General features: G+C 43.9%; 1 long non-coding RNA gene across 1 annotated transcript in view; it reads left to right on the top strand.

Moving 5' to 3' along the window:
- LOC110482732 (uncharacterized) overlaps positions 1 to 26,520 on the top strand; it is a 69,975-nt gene that overhangs the window by 20,336 nt on the left and 23,119 nt on the right. The window contains exon 2 of the long non-coding RNA XR_002467449.1: positions 9,965 to 10,116. This is a non-coding gene — a long non-coding RNA (uncharacterized LOC110482732). The remainder of the gene's footprint in view (positions 1 to 9,964; positions 10,117 to 26,520) is intronic.

The raw sequence follows: 26,520 nt of genomic DNA, 5'->3' as shown, positions 1-26,520 counted from the left end.
GACTTATGCAAATTTACAAAATTCTATTTGTGACAAAAATCCTCTTTTGTTCACTGTCATTGTAAGAAAAAGGCAAAAAATGAAATGCACCTTTGATCATTATGTAATTACTTGAGGATTTATCTTCATGGTTGTAGGAGATGACTTTAAAAAGCAGTTTTTGTTAATTCCCCGCTCTCAGTGTTTTGAGTGACTTAAGTTTAATCTTTCCTCTGCCTGACTGGGTTCAAACCTGCTTTAATTGTTTCACAGAACATTTCCCTGGCAATGAAGTTGCAGGCAGGGGTTTGTGTGTGTGCATGAAGGCAGAATTCCTGCTTCAGTAGTTCTACTTTGTGTGTAATCGATATTCAGCAAGGGAAAGAGCATCTCCTCACCCCAGTCCTGCAGGTTCTGAGCAGCCAAAATACCACATCTGGTGGGCAACAACCCTGGGGAATTGTGGCTTATTTGATGGCTTGAGAGCTCTCTAGAAATGTAAATACAAGCACCCTTAGGCAGAAGGGGGAATTGAATCCCAGTGCAGCACCAGGCATGGAAGAAAACAGTGCTGTTACTGTCTGATGTTTGAGGGTTTCAGTGCCTACCTAAAGGATGCGGCTCACATCACTGATAACCTGCTAAGCCATGCCTAACTGTAATGTTAGTTGTTGTCTTTCATTAATTCTTTTTAAATTAAAGGGCTCATCCAATGAATTTAGTGCTTGCACTCGCTGAGATGCTGAGCAGTATTTAACTCTATGCAGTTGTTAGGGCTCTGCTGCATGGAACCAGACTTTTTTCACTGATTGCATAATGAGATTTCTGCTTTTTCTTCTTCTGCAGGTGATGTTTTCTCTCCTCTACAGGAATTTAGTTATCAAAAAACAGGGAATGGAAGGATGAATATGCCTTATATCTTGGACACTCTGCAGAAATCCCTTTATGTAAGGTTTTATGTGCAAGGAGTACAGGCAGGAGGATGTGCATGGAAAAGAGTGTCTGTGATGGCAGTGATGTGGAACTACTCTGTTTAATACCAGTTTAGTTTGAGGGTCTCTATTCAAACTTTCTTGGCATTACTGTTGTAAGTTAATTCAGAATAATTATCCCAGAATTTACTCTCTGTAGATCCCACAGTCAAATTTCTTCCCGCTGATGTCACCTACTTCTCAGCTCAATAGATGTGGCTTCATCACTGGAAATGAAATCACCTAGGTTTAAAATACATTTTCCCTATACTTAAAAAAACCTCTTAGGAAGTTTTAATACTAAATCCGTTCCAGCTATAGAAGCAAAATAGAATAAACTATCTGTGTGTCTGGCTACAGGCATCAGAAAATCCAGTTAAAGAACTGGATTTTCTCCTTTCTTATTCAGTGTTTGCCTTCACTATATCCAGCCACACTTTGCAAAATAATAGGTTCATGTACTCTCTTTGCCAACAATATTAATATTTCAACACTACATAGCTCAACCAGATTTCTTTGTTTGTTTCAGTATTAATTCTTTTTATGCAAGTTAATAGTGCCCTTAGCTTTGTGGGCTCTGTGGTGAGCCTGCATTTTGACTTGCTTGGGGGTTCAGCTGAGATGGTCAGCACAGGGGATTTATGGTTTTGATTTCCAGTTGTAACACATCACAAACACACCCTGGTTTACAAGCAAGCTGCAGACTTGTCAAATGGACAGGATGACAGATCTCCTGAACTTGGATGGAGGAATCATAACTGGGAAAGATGTTGCCAATGTCTTCATACAAATTTTCATGATATTTATACATCCATGCTGATCAAAAAATACACTGAATTTTGTAGTAAGTTTCCTTCCCTTGTCTACAGTTCAATTGGGCATTTTGCTGTGCAATCTTGAGGTGTGTGGAAGTGCTAAGTAGTTCTTTCAATAACCTTTGGTATCATGAAACTTTCTTAGGATATCCCAAAGCTGCTCTTGGAATGGCTGAAAGTTCATGCTAAATCCCATCACACATCAAGCAGGGCTGTGGAAGGGCTGTCTCAGGACCAGATAATTCTCTTTCCCTGGCACCTGTGAAACATTTTCACCATTCTGCTTGCTTTTTCCTTGCTTATTGTACTGCCAGCCTCTGAGCTCCTTGCCTGAATTTTCTCAGCTTGGTGGTATTCCCTTTCCCTCCCAATAAATTCAGCTTGATCTGCTGTTTCTGCAGCCTTGTCCTTGCCAGCTCTCTGTCACTCAGGTGCACCAAGCCCAGCCCCAGTGACTCAGACTGATGGAACTGAAGGCTCAAAGTGAAAATCAGCTCAGGAATTTGAGGAGTCCTGCCTCACTCAAAGTTGTGAGTGAGGTGAAGTTAGGGGAAATGTGGGCAAATAAAACTCTGTCAGCCATCAGTGGGGGCATGGAAGGTGGAGCTCACAGAGCAGATTCAGCTGGTAGCTGATTTTGTTTGGACATCAGGAGATGGATGATGGAGATCTGTATTTGTTGCCACCTTCAGATTATTTACCTTATTAATTTTATTTTTAATAAATTTTCCATTTCATTTGATTCAAGAAGATACCAGTGAGGGGATTTCCATGTAAAAAAAGGGTATTTTTGTTTACCTGAGCATCCTGCCCAACTTCAGTGCACCTCAGTAAAAGTCAGCCCTCAAATCAGCCAGGTTTGGCTACAACAATCACCACATGGGGCTCCTGCATGAAGTGAGGTGCAGGGAAACAACATCACCGTGTGAGGCTGGATGTGAGTTCCTCATGCCTGGACCAGGCTGGACACAGAGCTGGCCAGTCTGATGGAAGTGGAAAACCACAATGTCAAAAAGAGGCTGGACTACCCAGGTGATGGGAAGTTTAGTCATATTTCAAGTTTCCATTTTAGATGCTTTACAGCCTTGGAAATTTATTGCTGTTATATGGCTTAAATTTCAAGCTACTTTAGAACTAACCTTGGGATCAAAATGTTCTTAGATTGTAATTTTATTTTTCCTCCCTGGGACAAAAATATTTAACTTTTGAAGGAACAATGCCAAGCTTGTACCTTTTATGAGCCAGTATATTTTTAGCTAAATCACAACATCTATGCTAACTTTTTTTTTTTTTAATTTCTCATACCAAATACAGGACTTTTTTCCCTTCAAAAATATTTTTTTAATAAAAGCAATTTTCCTTTATCAGTAAGGAATTAAGCCCCGGTTGGGATCCTTTGATTTCTTCAGTGTACAAAAGGTAGGGCACAGGGGATTTTTAATTTCAAGGTTTGTTTGGTATTTCAGAGGCACTGAACATGAGTGGTTAGATCAGCTGATAGTGGATCAGAAATCACGACATGTTGTGTAGCTTTTATCAAGTCTTTTAAATATTCTTTTGCCTTATTAACCCCTTCTGATAGGGTGTTATTTATACTCTACTTTAAAATGGGAATACATCCTTACAAATAACAAATTCACCAAAAATCAGTAAAGGATAATAAGTAATTTAAAGCACAAAAATGAAAGGGGGTGAATGGGATTTCTGCCTGGACTGGGGCTGTTAAACCACTGCTCCAACTCTGTCTTGTTCAAACCCCCCCAGGGATGGAGAGCTCTCTCTGGGGTGACCTGGGGACACCCAGACCAAGCAAATTCCTCCTCTTAGGAGGAAAAGTGTCCTCAACCAACCTGGACATGTGGTAAAGGAGCATTTTGGGACGAAGTGTGTACTGGCATTTCCACAGTGTGCTTGCTTGCAGATAGCTAGAAGAGGTCAATACCAGGCCAGTATTTTTTTATTCTCTGTTCGAAAAATCACTCAAAATGCCAATGTGCTGGTTGGTTGTTTGAGGTTTTGGGGTTGTTTTTTGTTTGGGGTTTTTTTGGGATTTAAAAATTATATGAATTGTTAGAATTAGATTTTGGTGATATATTCTGAGAAATTTGGTGGAATATTCTCAAAATTTTCAGCAAAACAAATGCTATTTTAACAGGGATTGTTTTCAGAAATAAGATGTATGAAATACAGCATAACAGCAATAATAATTCAAAACTAGAACTTTGAAAATTGTTTTGGCCAAAGTCCATAGAAATCCCAATGAAAAGAAAAAAAACAGAAAAATATGAAGCAGGGGCAATTTCCAGAAAAAAATTGCCACCTTTTAACAGTAAATACTTTACCTATTCTGATGCATACCTTTATGTTTATAATTCAGTAATTATTTAGGCTTCTGTTGCATTCTGTATTTTAATGGCCAATAGATATTTAACTACCTTGTGATTATTAATGCATTTAATTAAGCTTGCTGTTCCTTCCTTACTGGAACAAAGGAATCCTGGATACAACAACAAAGGCATTTCATCTCCTTGTAGCAGGACTGAGGCCATTTCTGCTGTATATTGAAAATCAGGTTTATTCAGTGCTCCTGTGTGAAAGGAAATACAGAATAAAACCCACTGAAGCCTGCTAAATATTTGAGCCAGGTTCCAGGCACCTGAAAAGTGAAAAATCTCTGTCTCAGCTGGGGATGTGCTGCTGGTCCCCCTCAGCAGCTCCCTGCTGAGCTGCTGGGAGGAATTCTGCTCTGTCTGCAGCCTCTGAGTTTAGGGAAGGAGGACCAAGGGGTCAGAATAAAACCCAAGGCACAGCAATACTTTCTCCACTTGACCTCTGGGTGTCTTTCCCTCATTCCTTTATTGTAGGAAATTCAATAGAAATATAGCAAATACAACAGAAACACAACAAATAAGAGTGCTGTGACTCCTTTCCTCTGCCACACTGCTGCTCTTCACTAGAAAACTCTGCACCTCCACCTGATAGAAAATCCTATCTGACCTGACAGCAGCTGATTTATTTACCAGCCACAAAAGCAACATCAACAATTCTGTTGTTGAGGAGGAGAAGATGCTGCCCTAGGAAGGTGATAACCTAGGAAGGGATATTTCTGCATAGAGAATTTTGATTGAGATTTGATTTTTGGAAAGGAGCAGGAAGAAGTTACTTTTGTAGCTGCAGAGGAATGTTCTGTGAGCAGGCTCTTGGATCTGTGTGACTCTTGAAATGTTTCAAATGTCAGATTTTCTGCACAGTGGTGCTGGGGAATTGTCCCTACTCAAAGGTGTGTCCCAGAACTGCAGAGGGCTTGTTTTGTACAGGATGTTCTTTATTTAGTGCTGCTTGTAAAGCCTCTGGCCCAACGGGATTCCCTGCCTCGCTTGCATGAAGATGTTATCACTGTAAATATCCCTGCTGTTCTGCATGCCTGCACCTGCAGTGCTGTTGGGGTGGTGGCAGAAATCAATCAGAGGAGCAGGAAAACCCATGGGTGGAGATCTTCAGAGCTGCCAGTTCCCCTGGGCACCCAAATCCCCCAGGCAGCTCAGGCAACCTCAGCCTGTGATTATTATCAGTGAACATTGTGCTGTTCGGAGCAGGTGAGAGTGGCTAGAAGGAGCTGCCTTAAATCCAAGGAATTTATATGCCACCTTATTATCATAGTAACTGTGTCAGTGAATAGATGGGGTGTTTTCTTACTGCATTTCACCACTTTGGTGACTGAGACACAGAAAAGCCAACAGTCTAGCCAGAAATCTTTGTCCATTTAGGAATTTGAACAGAAATGTTCTATATTCCAGGCCAGTGCCCTAACGTGCATCTTCCCTCCCTTGTTATCACGCGTTAAGGGAGAGATGGATGATTTCAGTATGTCATTTTCATAGGGAGTGTTGACATTTCATTGTTTTCTCCTTTATTCCTATGAAATAACTTCTGAAATTCTTTCTTGTAGTAAATTAGGCATTTTGAAGTTATAATATTTTAACAAGGTTTTCTTACTATTTCTATATTAATCCATGTTGTTTCCAATTCTGAATTTGTTTCATTGTAATTTTGGTTTACAATAAGCCAATATTTTAATCCAACCTCCTGATTTTTCCCAAATCATCATCTTCAACAAAAATTTTATTTGTGATTGATTTCACAATATGTCCCTGTGCAAATAGAAAAATGGTAGTGAACTGTCAGCATTCCAAGATAAAATAAAAATAAAAAATCCAGAAGTACAAATAACCAAAAGATCCAGTGGGGTTTTTTCATTTAAATTGGTGTAATATTACTGAAACATAGAAATCAGTTTTGTGTCAATAGCTTTCCCACAGTCAATCTGTTGAGATGAAAAGATTGCAGTCAATGTTGTCTGAGACTAGCTGAACTCTCACAAAGTAGATACAAAAAAGTAGCAGGAATATTTTCACAGCCATAACCAGAAATTCTCCTACAAAGCCAACGCTATACAAAAGTTTTGAAAGAGAGCAAAGATGAACATTCAACAACAAAACTGCTTTTTAGTACTTCTCTTTACCTTGTTCTGCCATCCTCTCTCACCTTGTAAACCACCTCCATGGAACCTCATCCCTCCTGTTTTTGCAGTGGTGAGCCTGATAGGAAAACAGAGTGAAAATTAATTTAATGTGGATGGGTAATTGTGTCCCACCTCGATTCCTGTGCTGCTTGCAGCTCTGTGGTGCCCGAGTGCAGTGAACAGCATGGCTCACAGCTGGCACGTGTTTGTTCTCTCACCCTCCTCGGGGGAAATCACTTTTGGTTGAGTGATTTGGGAGGAATTCTTTCTAAATATGTGCACAGGGGTTGCTAAATATTTGCTAGGAAAAGGCCAGCCAAATGAATTTCTCTCAGAGTGGAGAAAAATGGAGTTTGTGAGGATTATCCTGCCTCAGGAGTTAACAGTGTAGGAATTGGTTCTTGCCTGCACAGAGATGTGGTGCTGCTGCCACAGATGCAGCATTCCTTCTGGGAGGCTGTCAGGGAACCTGGAGGTGAGGACTCACACACACAGAGAGAGAATATATAATAATTTTAATGAAAATATTTATTCCTTACTCTGCTTAAGCAGAAGAACTCCGAAGCAGTGCCCTGGCTGGGAGGCAAATACCACTCGTGGAGTCTCACACAGAAAATCAGGATCCAGGGAATTAATCATGTTCTCAGAACTGCTCACAAGTTATCCAGCATGCAAAGCAGAAACAGGACATGTTCTTCCTGAGACACTGAGTCTCCAGGGTGTTCCAGGGTAGAGAATGCCTCGTATTTATTGCCCTGTGCAGAATTTCTGTGTGTTCCCATATGTAGAGCTTTGTCCCTGGCATCTGTGTCCCTTTCAGTGCTGCCCTGTGGGACTCCTGGTTGTGCTCAGTGCATCACATCTCTGCCTCACTGATTCTGCACTGATCCAGAGGCACAGCCTCCCTGGGAAGGGCTTTCCTGTCCCCTCACCATGTTGTGGAGAGGAAGGAAGGGAGAGAACACCAAGAAAAGATGGTGATCATTTCACTTCTCTGTGCCTCAGCACCTCTAGCAATAAAAATATGTAAAATTTTCTCCTCTATTAAACTTTGAGGTTCAATTTATGACTGTTCATAAGGGCAGAAGCCACTATAGAAATGGATTTTTTTGAGTGTTCAGGTAATTAGTAGCTTTTAGAATTATCACAGCTCTGAGCTAGGCTTTGCTACATATGCATGTTTGTCCCTCATTTCCTACAGCAATTTGTTTTTCCTGTGAATAAAACATTTGCAGGCACCTTAAGCACTGTTTTTTTACATCACTCTTTTTGTTTAGGATACAAAACAGATTGGGGTGACAATTACTGGCTTCTAAGTAACCTCATACAGACTTGAGCATCTTAACAGTACAAGTTCTTCTCCAGGGAGCTTGTACCTGGACAGTGCACCCTTAAATGGAACAAATAATTAAATCCAGCAAGTTTGGTGAAAAATATAATCAAAATGCAGGTGATTTCTTCTTTATGTAGCTTTTTTGCCTTTCCTTGCCCAACACCTGCTTGTTGCTGTTGTACTGAGCCCCTGCCTGGCTCTTTGTGCTCTCCTGCCCCTGGTCCAGAGCATCACTCTTGGTTCCCAGGAGGGCTTCAGGCTCAGGAGAAACTGCTGTGCTGGGAGAGGTCTGCCAAAAAAAATCCTCTGGTGCCTCTTTGGAGGGGAATTAAAGGAGCTCTTGGGAAGGGATGAGTAGCATGAAGGATTGGCACCTTCGCCTGCTGCTTTCTGTGAATCACTGGGCACCCAATTCTAAAGTGAGCATGGCTTGTGAGGGTTTTGCCCTAAAACAAGCTCTGTTCCCATCCATGGAGGAGCTGTGGCTGTGTGAGGGTTCTGCTTGAGGCTGTTTTTGGGAAGGCTGAGTGGTTTCAAGACATGGTGTGGGAGAGCTGCTGTCCCTTTCCTTTGCTCTGTGACTTTCATGCATCCACGCAGACAATTCTGTTCTCTTACCAGCTTTCCCAAAAACTGGAAATGAGCTAGAGGAGAAATTAAAACTATCAGCTTGCCCTCAAATACCCTGTGAATATGATTTTTTTTAATAAAAGCTCTTCTAGATGTGATGAACAATAATCTATCTTTCTCCAGGCTATTGACTTTCCTATAGAGAACAAGGCAGAGCAGTGTCCTTCCTGCAGCAATCACAGAGGCTGTTAAACACCACCTCCTGGGAGGACCTTGTTCTCATCTAAGCATGATGCTTTTCTGACTAATTTAAATTTATCCTTATTCAGCTTCATTGGTGTCAGGACTGCTCCTCAAAATGGAACCTTTTTCATAGGTGAAAGTCTCTAAATGCTAATCTGGAAGGAGGCAGACTTATGCCAGATTTTTTAAGTTATCTATTTAAAATTCCACTTAAAAATTAATACAGGTTAGTTTTAAGATTATATTTTTATGTGAAGTGGCTTTTAGGTAAGGAATTTATTTTTTGCTTATGTTATTCCCCCTTCTTCTGTATCAGTCTGTGCAAGTATTCCTTGGAATACAATGTGGCAGGATAACATTAGCTTTGCTTTGTGGATATCTTCAGAGCTGATGTCATGGTAGCCTCTCTGTGTGGGATCTAAAAGTAATTTTTGATGTTTAATATGATTAATTTTCTTCTTTTCAATATTTTTGTAAAGGATGGCTTCACGGTTTTCTGTTATTTTCTTTGTAGAAACCTTTCCTTTGATTTGTCCTCTGTATTAAAAAACATAGGGTTTTGCAGCAGGGCTGGTTTGGTTTGATTCTAAACATTTTTATTAACACTGAAGCCAATAGAAAGACTCAATGTTAGGAGAAGAGATATTATTTTCCTTGTACAACAACAGAGTCATCATGTGAGAATTCTGCTGTCCCCTCTTGAGCCCAGGGCTCTCCCAGCCCTGTCCTTCCAGTTTGCTGCCACCTTCCAGGTGCTGCTCAGCTTCCCTCGTGGTGCCACCACTGCAGCTGCTGGGAGCTGAGTGTGAAGTCCAGGCAAGAGAACACAACTCGACTCCTTGACTTTCCCTCCTGGAAAAGGGAGGAGTGTGGGAGGCAGGAGAAGCAGGGATGGCTGCAAGGCTGAGTGGTTTTCCAAAGGATTCTGTGAGACATCAGCTGCTCTGAAAAAGCAGAAGCTGAGAGCAATCCTGCTGTAAAACTGACTTATTTCTGATCTCTACCATGAAAAATTGTGATGTGCTGTGATAAAAATGGTCGTGTTGATTTCTGGGCAAGCTTGGCAAATCATGCACCTTTGTCTGTCCAGTCTCTCCTGACTTTGGGATTTTTGCATCATCCTTCCCATGTTAATAAATGAACTGCAACATCCATAAAACTTTTCTGAAACAAATCTGGGATTAGCCTAGTTCAGGGAGCATCTGGATCAGTGGTGCTGTGCCCTGTGCACTGAGAAGATGCCAGGAGCTGACTTTGTCATGCACTGGCTGTTGAAGGAAGTGGTGGAGTCACCATCCTTGGAGTGTTTAAAAGATGTGATGCTTAGGGAGATGTTTCAGTGGCCAGCTTAGCAGAACTGGGTTAAGAGTTGGACTTAAGAATATTTAAGATGTTTTCCAGTATGGACAATTCTCTGTTTCTAAACTGGTGTTCTGGGCTTGGTTTAAAACCCTGACTAAGCTTATTATGTGTTCAGTTCCTATCTGCTATGTGGTTATTTAAATGGAAATGTCCTCCTCTTGCTTTCCAGGCCCTCTATCCTTCCTTTCTTACTGATGCTCTTGACCTGAGTTCCTTGGGTGCTCCTCTGCCATCTACCAAGGTGCAAAATTTGCAAAATTATCTACTGCCTCCAACCCTAGCCTTCTTCCATCCATGGGATGCTCCCTCCAGTCCTGTCTGGTAAGTCTCCTGCCTTTTACATTCAAATAGTTCTTTAAAAAGTCATAATACATCCCAGAAAAATCCACTTTGGGAGTAGTAAAACAAAATGTATTTTATGCATTCAGCATTTTCTTCATTGAATTAAAGGCAAAGAAGTAAAAGAATTTTTACCTTCTTGTCTGTAAAGTTTGGAACAAGCTGACTTCAACATGGACTAAAGCTCTAAAGAATTTGAGAAAAATAATTTATAACATGACTTGGTTTGTGTGAAAGGCCAAGGATAACTTGCCACATGCTTGCAGATCACCTCAGCTGTCCTGGCAAAGCTGCAGTGGGCACTGCCCTGCCACAGCACCTGGAGGATCCTGGGGGTCAGTGCTGGCTGAAACTCTGGTTCCTTCCTTACCTTTTGTTTTTCATAAGGGCCACCCATCAAAGAGAACACAGGCTTTGGGCTGGAAACAATTTCTTTTTAGTGCTGGATGTGCAAATACTGAGTTGCTACACGAGGAGGGTGTGATGTGCTGGTTGCCTGAGGTATTTGCTTCCAGCACGTTCCCTGTCTGTGATACTCAGAACTGCAGAAACCTGCCAGTGTGAATTATCTGGGCAGCTGCTGTGGAGCTCATAGAACTGTCATAACCTCATTTTAACTTCTCTCAGATGTGCCAAACATTCAACACTAAAGAACACTCTGGGCCAGCTCTTTGAGGGTCCAGCAATTTCTTGTGGCTTAGGCAGTACCAGAGAAGGTTCTCGCTTTGCCCTGCTGACTTCTAAAGATGAGAGTTTTGATTCTCAGCAACATCTGGACCTCTCTTACATCCAGCTGGTGTGGGAAGCTTATTAACCTTTGCCGAGCAGAACTTGCCTTTTGAAAAATGGATCAAAAGAACATGTTTTGATACATTAAAAAATGCATGTCATAAAACTGCTGTTTCTGTGCCTGCCAAAGCCAAGAGCTGCTCAGGCGTGAGAAAGAGCAAAGAGAAAAAAAGCCAATAAAAGCTATCCAAGCCTAACAGAAATATTAGGAAAGGAGATGAAAGACAACCGCCTGGGATGCCCATGAAACAACTGATTTTAATCCCCTGCTGGTGCTACACGTTTCCTTAGAAAGGGAATTTATAGATGAAGGAAAGATTGCATGGATAACGTGCTTGGTCAGTGCTTGTAACCCTCAGCCTGGGGCCAAAAAATCCTGAAAGGCAAAGAATTATGCCTTTTTTTTTTATATATCAGGAATTCCCCTATTTCGTGCATGTCCTCTGCAGATCTGATAGTTTTTAGGGAAGGAGTGTTGGCCTCCAATCATACAGAAAGGAGGCAGCAAACATGCACAGGGAGGAGGTTCTCTGGACTTAGGAGCTGCTCAGTCTTTGGAAAAATGTAGCTGAATGGAATTTATAACTGATTGAAGAGACTGGAAGAGTTTGGAAATGGTAGCACCAACTTCATACTGCTGAGATAAAGCTTGTAATACAGTGGGCTTGTGAAAACCTTCAGGATTTATCCTTATGCAGCAATATGAGTTTGGACAGTGGCCAAGATGCCATCTCCAAGTGTCCAACAAAAATCCAAAACACTTTATAGAATAGATATTGCTTTCCCTCCACTCCCCAACAGCAGTTCCAGCCAAGTGGGAATGGAGGAATTTTATAAGATTAGTGAGCTACAGGCTGCAAGCAGAGAGCTAACCTTGTCTGTCTCTAAAGCCAGGGGTATAATCTCTAAATTAAATTTACATGATTTATCACGTCCAGGAAGATTGGTGAAATAACCAGAAAAAGTAGAGGGGAAGGAGAAGAGATGATGGCCATTGGACTGGAGGGGTTTTGTCTTGTCAGTGGTAAAATGCACAATTCAAACCACTGAAATGGGATTAGTAGTGGGTCCCCAAACCAAATTGTACTGAAACACACAGGTGCTTAATATATTGTTTGCAAAATGCAATATCTCAGGACAGAGACCCATCTGTTGTCACGGAGGAATCAGATGGAAAGTGCATTAAAAGTTGGAATTAGTCCCCACTGGGAGATCTACACTGAGTCATGGTGATATATGGGATCTGTGCAAAGGGAAGAGAGACAATATTGTCCCTATGATTTATGCATTGCAGTCACTCCACTTTCTCCAGCATTCCTGCTCTGTTGGCTGCAGACAGCAGCAAAGAGAGGGTCCCCCTGGCTCCTGTGCAGTCTCGTTGTGCTGGGGGTTTAGTGGTGGGGCAGCTCTGTTAGGATGGGGAAACATGTCTGGAAAGCAAGGAGAAACTCACACAAAATGCTAAGGCCAACAGAACCTGGCCCAGGAGAAGAAATAGCAGATTTGATGCATTTTATTCACTTGGTGCCCTAATGTAGAGTCAAAACATAGAAGGATGATTTATTTAAGCATCTCAAGTATGTTTCTTCTTCACAGCCAGCTTCCATGGCGTCTAGTAAAGGCCCTGTAACTGTAAATCTGGGGAGAACAAACTGGGAGTTAGGGCTGTGCAAGACCAGGCTGCCTTTGGAACAGTGTGGGTCTGCAACCAGGCTCAGTCCATGGGTGAAGAAGAGCTAAAATCATGTTTGTCTATATAGGTAAAATAAGAATTAGACCCAGGACAGCTGCAGCTGCTGAGCCTGTGGTGCTCCTAATAAAACTCAGCCTGTCTTTCCTTCTGTGATCCCCAGCACACCCCACTGCTGCTGAGCTGTACGGGCCTGGCTTTCATCCAGCCAAGTACTCTGATTTTACTTTGCTGCTTCTTAAGTAAAGCTACAGCTAGGGCAGGTATAAAGCCACATCTTGCAAACCTCCCCTCCACACCTTGCAAAGGGACTGATAAAAGCTTTCTTGTTATCCCTGGGAAATCTGGGTGCCTCCTAGGGAAGAACTATGAAATTGTTTCCCTTGTTAACTGCTGGGATCTTCTTGGAAATCCTATCATATTTCATTTTTATTACCTGTTACTAGAACTGTCCAGGTGGCTTATTGAAGAACACTTGTCAAAAAAATGTAGCATTCTTCTTTTATTAGGAATAAGTGAAATTTACCTCATAACCCAATCTCCTTCTAAAATAACTATAGATCCAGGCACAAGGAATCAAAGATGATGTATTTTCTTCATTTTTTTGCATTAGCATTCATCATATTTCCTTGTATTTTTCCATATTTTTTCTTTTTTTTTTTTTTCCCTTAAATAACCCCCCCAGGTATTTAAAGGCTAATAAAGACCATTTTGTTTTGTTTTTGCTGAGTTTTTCTGGTTAGCTGAAGCTGGCACATGGCCAGACTCACATCCACATAGCCTCTGTTAAAACATGGTGGGGTGCCACTCCAAGGAGACACCTCATTAAATTCATCTTTGTCACCTTCTCAGGAGCTCTGCAGTGATTAAGGTTGGGATTTTCCTCACCTCATCCCTGAGCCAGTTCCCCTATCCATGCTAACAGGCATTTTCACAGGTAGCCAGGATTACTTGCCCTCTAAAATGTGTTTCTCTCTCTCTGCTGTTGAGTGAGCCTGGATGACAGGCCCAGGTTACACACTTCATTTCTAGATGCTTAAAATGAGATGAATTCCATTCTCCAATTCCTTCAAAACTATTTATTTCATTTTTCTTCCCTGCTGCCTCTGCCAAGAGTGTTTCAGATTGGTTCTTCCCTGCATGGAGAGATCCTCACTCAATTGCTCCAAGGCTTGACCTTTCCTGAACTTTTTCATTTATGCCACCTGCTTCCCACATTTGACATAGCCCTAAACAGTTTCAGATCATCTCATGAATTCTCTTCAGAGTTATGTTTTCCCTTGATCACCTCTGAGTCTCCTCTCTCCCAGTGAATGCAGGGCATGTTTGCCCAGTGCTTCTGTGTGAGGTGCCGAGCTGCTGATTCTGGTATTGCCTGAGCTCCTTCCTCACAGCAGCATCTCCTGGGCCAAGCTCTGCCTTGCTGGGAATGTGACAGACAGGGAGAGAAAGGACACGAGGAAATTGTTTTTCCTTGGCAGAGGCTCTTGTGCTGGAAGAGCCCTGGTGCAGCTGAATGTCTCTAGAGCTGTGAGGAGGTTGCTGAAGGCAGTACAGGAGCTCCATGAAGGGGGTTTGTGCCCAGATGGTGGGAGCTTTTGGGCAAAATGGAATAGCTCATTGCTCTCTGGCTTTTCCTGGTTGGTTTTATTATTTTTTTTGTTTGTTTGTTTTGTTTTGTTGTTGTTGTTTATTTTGTTTTTTTTTCCTCTCCCGAAATAAACATTTGGGACCCTTAGGCACACTGGAAAAAAGGTTGGAAGTTTGCTGATCAGCTTCCAGGCCACATATACATATTTCCCTCTTTATTTCTTTTCCTATCTAGTTACCCTGAAATTCACTTTCCCATGATCTGGGTTGTTTCTTTAGCTTGGGCACCAGAGTACTGTGGAGAGAAGTGCCATTAAAGCAGAGCATGGCATTACCTAAATGGCACAGTTGTGATTTGTGCTGTAGTTGGAACTGGTTTTGTGTAAATCACTACCCAGCACTGTGTATTGCACAATGTGAGCATCTTGATCACAATCTCAGTTCATTGCTTGCTGAAATCTAATCCTGTGCCTTCATGTGCTCTCAGGAGCTTTTAGCTGAGGTACACACAGAGCCTTGGGACAACAGTGTAAGGAAGGCTGACATGAGAGAGAATTGGCTTTTTGAGGAAAAAATTGATGAAGAACTGGGAGGGAGAGAAGCTGTTTAACATTCTGGGCTTGCTCAGATACACAGAGAGAAATCAGTCTTCCCTCTGGTGAGGGGTGGGGTGGACCCATCCTGCCCCACTGCAGCTTGTCCCTGCACTGTCCCTGCCTGTTCCTGAGACCTGCAGGCTGGGGCTTGCACTGCATGCACCTTTTTAGCTCTGTCTCTGCTGCTGGAGCCAGCCAAGGTTGTGTCTGCCAGAGCTGGGTGATCCTGCTCTGAGAGGGGAAAAATATCCACTGTAAGCCTCACATCACTGATCTGGAAGAACAACTCGCAGGAACCAGGAGAATGAATGATTTATCAAAGGTAATTTTGACCCTTGCCAGGGTTGTATTAAAGACCTTCTTTCTTTCTGGCTGGCTGGAGACACTGGGGATGTTGATAAATGTTTTTCCCATCTTATTCTCCATTATCTGAGCCACAGTGAGAGAGTTTCAGTCTTTGAAAATGTGTTAAGCTGAGAGGGGGTTAATGGGTTAAGCCGAGAGGAAAGGAAATACACAGAAAGATAGTGTCCTCTGCTGTTGTAGTGGGGCCAAGTGGTTTGTGGCAATTTTAGTGGGAATTATTAATTTCTCAGTCTGATGTGGAGAATTTGCTCTGGTCTCTCACCTGCAATGGAGCTGCATGTAGGCACGTTTTGGTTAATTCCCATTAAAAATATGATTGTTTCTAGATGGTGGGGGTGCACTAGGAGGTGTTCCCCAGGGACAAGAGGGGTTCCCCACTCCTTGGAAACTTCACATCCAAAGCTGATTATCTCCCACCCCAAGTTCAGCCCACCAAATTTTGATTCCAAAGCATTTATGGTACCCTCCAGACAACCTCCTATTTCAGTCTGGAGAGTGTGGCAGGTACCTGCACAGGGCTGAGGCCTCAGATATAAAAGATGTGTATGTGACACTTGGGAACATGGTTCAGTGATGGGCTTAGCAGTGCTGGATCAATGGTTGGAATCTATGAACTTGAAGATTTTTTTCCTGCCCAAATGATTCTATGATTCTGAATGAGCCTATAATTCTTTGTGGACTCTTTTACTGCCATGAGGGGGAAGGGGAACCTAATATTTCCCACCTCAAGAGGTCCCTTGCCCTGTGTTATCAGGGTGACATCACCCTTTGCTCCATAAGGTTTTTAACTTCACAGTGGGGAAATAAGAAAACACTACATTTTGTCTAAAGAAAAACCTTTGAATCTGCCAAATACTTGTGAGACAACAAAACTTGTAAATTGTCTGGAATGTGGCTGACTTATGGCTTCTTTGTGGGTGTAATTTTCTCTGCTTGCTGGTCCTAAGCTTTATTTTTCTTTGGAAGAAATCCACTGTGAGTGTTTTGGTGTGACATTTACAGTTTCCCTCATGCAAATTGGCCCAGCAGCAGCCCAGGCATAGCAGACCATGAACTTACAAGGGCTGGCAGGAGAGTGTACAGGAGGTCAATATGGGGGTGTGATTTCTCCTCCCTGCAGAAAGGGAGCTGGATCAGTGGCTGTGGAAGGATGCTCTGGAGAGCTGATGCAGAATTGTTTGTGTTTTGTTTCAGCTGCCCTTTTTTTCCCAGCTAAATCAAACTGGTATTTTGGGGCTACACTGCTTAGTTTCAAGCCTCAAGGCATTTTTCTTTCTGAGTGATGCTATTTAGTTTATTGGGTTTTTTTTGTCTCTGTGGTTATTTTAAAGAAAAGTGGTGAGGATATATATATTGTTCCTTTCTTCTGTTTCCCTAGACCCTTACACAAATTTGTAAATTGTGTAATTCAGTTTTTTTTTAAAGAGGAAAGGAAGAGAAAACACTTTGGATCAGAATTTGAGGGTCTATCTATATTAAAAAAAAACATTTTGGCAGAGGGAAAATCAAGTTCTATAATTGCAATTGATTTTTAAGTTTCACCATGGATTTTGCACTGCAGTGTAGACTTGAGAGCAAGGAAAAAAGATGCACAATAGGCATGATGAGACAGTGAGCACTGTAGAACCTGGTGGTGCAGTGTAAGGTGAGATACTGCAATTCTCTGAAGAGGTGGAGGTGCTAATTCTAATGTCTTGGAGGAAGGTGCACTATGCAGCAAGGGCTGGCACTACTTTTGTGTTTGGCTCGATGTGGCACTGATTTATCTCAGGAAGGAGTTTCATGCAGCAGGGCACTGTACGGGGACGGTTGCTTGTGATTTACTCGTGCCAAACTCGCTTTGAGTTTTATTTTTAAAAAGCCTGTGTAGTCTCTTTTTCCTGCTTCCCTCTCCCATGCTGAGCAGCACTAAATGCTGTTTGCCACTGAGGACGTTTAAACTAATTTTTCCAAAGTGCTGACGAAGCAGGACACACTTTTATTGCTGTCATAACAGCGCTCAAGCTCTCTCCCTTGATTGCGTTTGTAAAACCTTAATAAGTTCTCACCCTGAGGAGTGGCTGGTGCACCCTGAGTGACAGCCCATCTGCTGCGTGTCCTGCTGGCCAAAATGACTTCATTACCAGGCAGGCTGAGGGGAGAGCAGGGGCTGGCAGGGCAGCTCAGCTCTGCTGTACCACTGCTCCTCTCCTGCCCCGTGTGAGCCCGTGGTGTGTGCCAAGGTAATTGGCAGGTTCTGGTCCTCCTGCTGGGAGAATTCCATGGCCCAGCATGATTCCTGCCAGTGGGCAAATGGGCTCTTTGCATGCCAGCACATTTGCACGCTGCTGTAGGACCCCGAGTGAGGAAGCAAGGGGAGGAGAGGGGCAGGGCAGGCCGAGGGAAACAGGCAACTGAAGCCCATCTTGCCTGCCAAGCAAGTGTTAAAAAACCCTTTCAGCTAGCTGCCCTCAGTAGTATGGAAGAAGTTGGAAGTTTGGGCACCCCACTCCAGACCCAGTGATAACATCCAGTGTGTATTTCTGATGTGTGTCAAGCTATGCCAGGGGAGGTTCAGGCTGAACATCAGGAAGAATTTCATCACTGCAAGGGGGGTTGAGCATTGAAATGGGGTGTCCAGGGAGGTGGTGGAGTCACCATCCCTGGAAGTGTTCAGGAAATGACTGGATGTGGCACTGAGTGTTTAGTAGCATGGTAGGGTTTGGTCAAAGGTTAGACTCAATGAACTTGGAGGTCTTTTCATCTTTAATGATTCCATGTAGAGCAACATCCGTGTGTCGCTATTGAGGCAGGACAGGGAACAGAGAAACTCCAAGTCAGAAGGTTAGAAGAACAGAACTCAACTGATTTATTTCAAACACATTGCTATTTTTATAGAGAAGATCATGCAGACTAATTTTATTGGCCTTAATGTAAAAACATCTCACCCATTGGCGTACAGTGAATGATGCATGGTGACAGAACGTATCTATAAACAATGTGAAGAACAAGAGAGATAGAGAATTATTTACTTTCCTTTGAAACTCTTTCCCAGGCCCTAGCCTGGCACAAACCTCTCCTTTCTCTCTGACTGACCTGAGAATATCTATATCTGTGTGCTACCCAGCAGAGACTGGACACACATCCTGGCACTGTGCAGTCCAGGGCAGGGGACAGCCAGCTGACCCTCACCCAGAGCAGTCCCAGTCAGGACTGTCTGTCTGTCTGTCCGTTCTGAAGAGGAGGCAGTGGTGCAGTCAGGCTCCAATCTGTAGCATGTAGGGCACTGTCACAGGAAAGAGAGATGTTTCTTCCCTTAGCTGAAAAGAGCTTGAGCCAAGTTCTCTTTGATCTCCTGATCAAATCTGCAAGTTTACATCAGCTCCAACGTGGGGCACCTGCAAGTCAAAGCCAGCCTGCAGCTCTGTTACTGTCCCCTGGGTTTGACCTGCAGCTACAGCAGCACTCCTGACTTTGGTTCTCCTGAAAATACAATCTGTCCAGCCCTGAGCTCAGCTCTTTCTCCCTCTTCCACCTGGACTCCTCTCACCCTCCCAGTCCTGCATTGCAGCTGCTCCAGTCAGAAGCTCCTCTGGAGGCAGGATGCCCCTGGGCAGGCTCTGGAGCAGTTCCTCCAGCAGCTGCAGCCTCCCCGTGCACATCCACAGTGGCAGCTCAGCCACCACAGCCAGGGGCCCTACTATTCCAGTCCTGGTCTGGCTCTGGGAAGACTCTGGTGACAGACTGTGTTGTGATTCAGTAATAATGATGAAAGGTTTGGTGTTCACAGAGCTGTGCATGCTTACAGCTAATTAATTAAGTAGCTAATTAATTTTCCGAGTGTTGGGATTCACTGGGGCAGCATTTTCTGCAACTAAAACCCTCTCCAAAGTTTTGTTCTGTCAAAGACACTGACACAGGATGATAGCAGACACCCATGTTCTCACCCCCTGCTTCCACCCCCTCTTTGATTCTTCCTGATCCTTGGTCTATTTTCTGGGTCCAGATGACTATGGAAATAGCCCCTGAATGAAAGAAGAATAGACTCTGCTAAGTCTTCCTGGGGTTTTTATGTGAAGTATCTCCTGCCTTATGTTCTACCTCTTCCTCTCAGTGTTTCTTGGTTAGGATTTTGTGCCTTCAAAGTCATGTCTTGATGAGATTTAGACTGGGCACTGAGTCCTGTTAAGGAATCAGATACTGGCTACTGGGGGTAGCCATTGAAGCTTTTTGGCAATTTTCTTTCAAATATCTTGGCAACAGGAATAATTTAGAGCTAATGAAATATATGGAGAGGAAGGAGGAGGTTGTCTCTCAGGCTGGAAAAGGCAGCTTATGTCATTTGCTCAACACTGGGTTTAAGACAATCTAGCTGTCCCAAAGAAGAAAATGTCATGGGTTTCTTCTTCCTTTTCTCTCTTTGATGTAGGCACTCATTGGGACTGGGAGGTATTCAGACATATCTGGGCTGAGTGGGGCTCTGCTGGGGCTGAATAAGAGAGGGAAAAAAAAGAAAATCTTGGTAGCACAGACCACCTTTGCCATTAAAAAAACCTCATGACAGCAAAAACCGTGTAAGTTTGCAGAGTCATTGCAATATTTGTACAGGTGTGAGCTATCCCTGGCCTTTGTCTGGTTATGAGAGGGAGCAGTGGATTGCATCTCTGAACTTCCTCCATCCTCCCCAGATCCTATGGTGGCAGCCTTATTGACTAAGGAAGCACAGAATTGATATTTTTGACTTGTCAGTATTCTTGTCCAGCATTTTTTATCCTGCTCTCTCTTATTGCACTCTCCACTGCAGTTGTTTTAGTTTTGCTTCTCTTGATTTCCACCTCTACTCCTTTGCGGCCTGAACTTTCCACATCTTTAAGTTCGTGGCCTTCATTCTGTGTGTTTGATACAGTCTTAAGCAGTTTTGTAGTTTCTTTTCCTTCCTGAGTCCCTCTGGAATAGATATCACTCAGTCAGGTCACAATTTCTTCTCCTTCTGTAGATTCCAGCTCCACTTTTCCACCCTGCTGTTGTAACTAAGGTCCCTCAGCCCCAGACTAACTCCCTACATCCCTGTCACAAGCTCTGCATGCCTTTGTGGTGATTCTTTATTGGGCTGCTGTCAGCAGCTGAATGCATTTCTGATATTCTCCCTTTCTCCCTGCTGTTGCTGGAGCTTTGTTGGTGAATTCAGCCTGGCACCCTGGATGTCTGAGCAAGGTGAATGGGAACTTTCTCATCCCTGTCTCTAAGCCCAGGGAAATGGTCTGGTGAGAAATGGAGATGTTTTCTGCAGTATCAATGCCACGATCACGCTGCCACATGGGATTTTGCTTTGGGAGGAGCCAAGAGCCATGGCAGGTGCCCCTTTACTGTATTTTGGTTTGTGCCCCTTCTCCTGACTCTGGGCACCACTGAGGAGTTTGGCCCTGCCATCTGTATTTCCTCTCTCAGGTCAGGTATCAATACACATTGATAAGATCTCCTGAGTGTTCTTTTCTCCAGGCTAAACCACCCCAGCTGCCTCAGCCTTGTACATGAAATCCCCTGGGCACCTTCCTGGTCCTTTGCTGGACACCCTCCAGTATTTCCACATCTTTTTTGTCCTGGGGAGGCCAGCACTGACACAGGACTCCAGATGTGTGCCACCAGTGCTGACTGGAAGGCAGTGCTCTCATCTGCCTCAACCTCCTGGCACTGCCCTGCTGGCACAGCCCGTTGTCCTGCTGACTGCTGTGCCACAGGGGCACATTTGATGGCTCACATTTGGCTTGTCCACCAGGACAGCAAGGTGCACTGCATGCTTCAGTGTCTTTCCATTTAATTTGTGTCATTAGTGCTTCTTCTGGCTGCTGGAGCCATTTCTGTTTGCATTAGAGTGTTCCAGTTTTCACTGCGTATTATCAGATAGCAATTTGATGTGAAATGGGCAAAAGCTGATTGAAGGGCCAAGGCAATTCTCTCCCTCATCATCTTCTAGAATAAGCACTGCTGTTGTAAGCTCCAAAACACCTGTGAATGAAAGAATGTTCTTAAATTCTTGGATGACTTCCAGCATCTATCTGTGGGGAGGATAATCTTTCTGTGAAGGAAGGATGGAAGCCTGTGTGTATACAAAGGTGACATTAAACTCAGCTACCCTTCCACTCACATTTGTTAATAATCCATTGCATATGTTTCAGAGGCTTAAAGGACCACTGTGAATTCTTTCCTGGGAAAAGGAGCCTTGCACAAGATGTTTTTTTTAGGCCCTAGAGATGAGCAAATCTTCCTCAAATATTTTGAATCATTGATGGGTATTTGTTCCAAGCTTTAATCACTCCTGTCATGCCAGCCTCATTTTCACCCAGGTGACTGTTCCTTGTGGCAGGAGGGTGGTACAGTGGCACTTTCACATAAGAGTGGAGATGTCTCAGCATGGCTGGAATCCCCAGGGCTTACCTGGGAGCAATTCAGGTCCTCTGAGCAGCGATAGGATCATAGGAGGATTTGCTTCTGAAACTACTGAAAGGGCTTTCCAAGGTCCTTCAGAGACCCATCTGTTGATTCAGACTTCCACATTGAACATGGTAATCATTTCCCTGAGCAAAATTTCAGAGAATTGCAGCCTCTTCAGCAATCCCTTCTCTATCCAGTTGTCTTTGATAACAGGCTGTTAGCAGACATGGAAAAAACTGCCCAACCTTTTTCCTCTGCCTCTGGCAATCCTCAGGTGCTCCTACATTTCCCTTTTCCAGCACCACCAGAAAAACTCTGTGTTGTTCTCCAATGAAAAACTAAAAATCTCACCCAGCAAGTGAGAAGTTTCTGTGCTGTGGAGGGTCAGCAGCAGGTGGATTACACTCTGCAAATCCCCTGCCAGTTCTTGGAAAATAGGATTTAGATCTCTGTATAAAGGCAACTTTTATTAAGCAAACTGCTATCCAGTTGGCTCCCTGGAGTGCTCAGCTACGTAAATTTAGGAAGCTTTTAGCCAGGAAATTGGAGGGACATGGTTATCTGTCATGGGCTTAAAAACCCTGCCAGTGCCCCCGGGGTGATGCTTCCATACAGATACAGGGAAAAATCCATATGTACTCCGAGCAATGAAGAGGGGAGCATGGCTAACAAGTGATAATATTTCCATTTAAAATGCAAAGGAAAGTCCTTAATTTATCATGAGGTACTTTTGGGTGGTCAACTAAGAGAATGTAAGGCCTATAAACACTGCAGCTTTCTGTATTTACCCATATGATGGTTTTGTTTGACATGATTGCTTTCCAAAATATTGATAGTAATGTGCTGCTGGTAGGAAGGTTTAGGAAGGAATTGAGCAACAGCTTTGTTTCTGAGGGCAGAAATGAAGAAGGGTTTGGCCGTTACTGGGAGAAAAACATATGTATTGCATATTTTAGAAGAAACACCTGTGGCTGAGGTGTTCATCCCTGCTCAGACAGACCTCATGAAAACAGCCTTTATATTCCTCAGGGAAATGAGATAGCCTGAAGGTTGTCATCCTCTGCCAGCTGCCAACAGCTCCAGTGGCCCAGCTGGAGACCTGAAAACTCTGGGCTGTGGCACACCTGACACCTTTCATGGGATCATGTTTGCCTGTGCTAACATGATTATGGCATTAAGAGCTGCCACATTGGCATAAATCTTTTGTGGTTGTGCTTCTCTAATGGAGCTGGGAGCTGATAGTACTGAGAAGTAGATGATCTGGTCCTGGAAATCTTGAATGTCATGGATAGAGTCAGCAGAGAACTGAGACTTCTCCAGAGTTGGAGCTTCTGTCCAGACAAAGATCATCTGAGCTCAGGGAGATAAATTCTAGCTGCAGGAAAAAAATGGACACTTTTAACTAAACTTTTTTTAAATTTTTTTTTTTCTCTTGTGGTATTTGTGCCTTTCTGTCCTTGTCCAGAGGGAAGGGTGCTCTGGAGAGAGGTGATGTGCCTGCTTTGCTGCCCAGCATGTGGGGCTGGTGAGGGCTGGTGGACAGCACTGAGGCCACAGCAGCATTGCTGTCACCTCCCTCCCGATTAATGGGAGCAGACAGGGACCAAATGGGTCATAAATGTGCCCCTGAGCTGCAGGGGAGGTGCACACTGTGATGGACCCTGCGGGGCTTGTCCTGACACCATCTGGGTGGGAGAGCCTGCTGGATGGCTGACGTGGGCTCAGGGAAAGGCTGAGACAGACAAAGTTGTCTCAGAAATGCCTTTGGGTCTCACAGCTCCGACACAGCCAGTGACACCCCTGTCTGCTCCCATCCCTCTGGAGGGACAAGGCTCAGCAGAGCCTCCTGGACATGGTGTGAGTGTGTTTTTGTGTGCTGTGCTGGACCCTCCCTTGCTGAGCTCTGCCTTGCTGGACCCTGCTGTGCAGCTCCCCACGGCTCCCCCAGGCCACTGTTGCTTGCAAACGATAATTGCACATTATCCTCTCCCTGCAGAGGTGCAGCCAGGCTGGACATTGCCCTTAGTGTATGGAGAAGGTGGATAGAAGGACATTTTTGAGTTAATGAGACCATCCAAAAACAAGTCTTTCTTAGCAAAGATAATATTCCCCCCTTCTTTGTTTCCCCTCCCATCCCCCAGTGCTCCCTTCTTCCCATTCCAGGTGCTCCTGCTTCTGGAAAGACATTTATCATTTCTCCATCTCTGACGGTAGATTTCCCCCCCTCTCTTGCTCTCTCATTTTATCTTGCCCAAGGGGTCTGTGCTACCTTTTATTAGCTGACACTTCACTTCTGCAGATGGAAATGACACTAATGGAATGTGGCTGAGGCTTTATTACAGAAATGCTATTCGCCCTGCACAAGCAAACTTCCAAATAATCCTGCAGGGAAGGAATAAACCTTGAAGGCAGCTGCAGGAACTGTAGATGAAAAAGACAGAAGGGACTGATGAGTTAAGAAAGGCAAAGGAAGGAGGGAAGGGGAAGAAACAGGCTAGGGCATATTCTTCTGTGTCCAAAAAGAAAACAAAGGTATTCTAAATGAGAATAAGCTGCATTTAATGTCCAAGTTTCTGGCAGAGGTTTCTAGGTGAGAAGATGGGGCAGTGCCAGCCCTCTGCCTGGCTGTCACTCCTGTCATTGCCCCAGCTTCCTGCCTGAAAGCTGTGCCAGTAAAAGCACTGCTAAGGATGGTGGATGCTGTTCTGTGAGCTTTGGTTGTGCTGCTGTGAACAAGCAAAGGGTTTTCAGACCACAGGGCTGTCTCACCAAACCCAGCTGTGCTGAGCCAAGCTGGCAGGCTTTTTGCTTTTCCTGAGCATGAAATCCTACCTGTGGCACACTGAGAGGTGACATCACTGTGTCCTTGAACTCTGGTTCCTCCTTAACTTCAGTGAGGCCAGACCATCTCTCTGCACCATGAGAAGGAGATGTGAACACTTGCAAAGGACCCCTGAGAGCTGTTCTTGAATCCTGCCCCTTGGCTGCTGCCAACTCAAAACCCCAGGATATAATGAAAACCAAGTGGTTGCAGAGATAAAGTGCCAGAAGAGAGAGAACAAACATCTGGGAAGGGAGCAGGGCAGCAGACTGGGAAGGCTCAGAGAAGGTGAGAGGAGTGACATTTGCTTAGCAGCAGCCTCTGTGGTTATTTTTCTGTGTTATTGATGCTTGTTTTTCCCTCCCACTTTTATTTTCATGGTGTGTCTATTACCTCTATGGCTCATTAGGCAACGAGATGCTAATGCTGCCTGTAAAGCTGCAGGATGGATAACCCCCCTCTTCTGTTCTTCTCTGTGCCTTTTTTCTTTATTAGATATCTATTTTTGCTTTGCTTTGTTTTGTTTCCTCTCCATGTCATCATCTTCCCCTGACTCCATTCATAGTGTAGTTCAAAGGAGAATGATTTCAGGAGCTGGAAACTTTCTTTGCTCTCTCTTTCTCTTGTTGTATGAATTTATTCCGTCTCTTAAAACAGTTAACCCTATTAAAAAAACAAAACAAAACAAAAAACACAACAAAAAAACCAAAACCAACAACCCAGCTGTGACACATTGAGAATTGTTACATTGGGGAATGATTCCAGCAGGAGTAGCCTGTGTATTGACCAGTTTGAATTGGCAGGATGGGGGACAGGAGTTAATTAACCAGACTCAAAGATGCCATAGAAACAGAAAGATTTGTGTTGATCCACTGTAGGAAAGGCAACACCAGCAACCAGTTTGTGGCTGGTTCTCCCTGCTTACTTGTTGGCTCCCAGACTAGCTGGCTCACTCCTTGTTGAAGGAAGCCACTGCCAGATGGCCTCCTCTTCACTGTGACCCTGGTTCCTTCCAGAGCAGCTACCACCCAGAGGAGGGCTGGCCCGTGGGGACATGTGTGGAGTCACCCCCACACATCCATCTTCTGTGTGCCTCTGATTGCAGATGAGAATTTTATTTATAGCACAACCTTTCTTTCTTCCTTCACTAAAGCACTTAAGGGTGTTGTACATCATCATAATAAAACCCATTACAATAAAATATTACCTCTGGAATCTTTGAAAATGAAAGGCAGGCAGAGGAAGCTCAGAGAAAGTGGGAGAAGCAAGGGCAGGAGTAGAGAGTGGGCATTTTACATATTTGAGGTGCCAGAAAGGCAATATTGCAGGTGGAGCCTGGGGAATCACATAAAGGTCTTGAGAGTCTTTGCAGAAATGGGGTTAGACAGAAGCAGACAAAGCTTGGGCAGAAATGGAGAGGATGGCATGGGTTGGTTCACTGGATTGATGCACCCCCAACCTGGGAAGAGCCTGGAGGAATGTCTGGTGCTCGGGGTGACACTGTACCTCTCCCCAGTCTCCTTCCCACCTTTGTCCAGCAAATTCTTCCTTGTAGGAGGGGCTGTGGGGAATTTGAGGAAGGAGCTCAAATGCTTTTCATGTCAAGAGCCCACCATGGTATAAGTGGCACCAGATGTGGGCTGTGATGGTGGGAGGGATGAACAGACAGGGATTAGACCTGGCCTGAACTCTCTTTTTCATTCTCCCTGCTATTTTGTTTCCTACTGTTCCCTTCCTCCTATTTCTTGAAATCTTTTGTGGATGAAAGCAATCTTTCATTTTCTGTTTATAGAGCTACTCTATGGTGTAGCTCAGACTCTTTTGCACATCTCCCCAGAGCAGTGTGGTTCTTTGTTGTTTAGGCTCAGTTACACAGGTAGCTTAGTCTCCCTTGTCTTCCTCTCCTGTTTACCCCCAAAGCCCAGCACTGTGCTCCTGATCATTTTGGGTATTCCAGAGTCTGTCTGTACCTCCACAACTGGAGCCTGCCCACAGCAGAGGCAGAGCTTGTTCATTGTGCAGTCATGAAGAGACACCAGGGAATGTGCTGACCTTGTGATAATTAATGGATTGTGGGGTAATGGTTCTGTGTGACGCATTACAGAAACGGGATCCAGCACTCT

This window comes from Lonchura striata, chromosome 15 (genome assembly GCF_046129695.1).
Source record: "Lonchura striata isolate bLonStr1 chromosome 15, bLonStr1.mat, whole genome shotgun sequence".
Taxonomy (NCBI): domain Eukaryota; kingdom Metazoa; phylum Chordata; class Aves; order Passeriformes; family Estrildidae; genus Lonchura; species Lonchura striata.
This window is presented reverse-complemented; position numbering and strand designations above follow the sequence as displayed.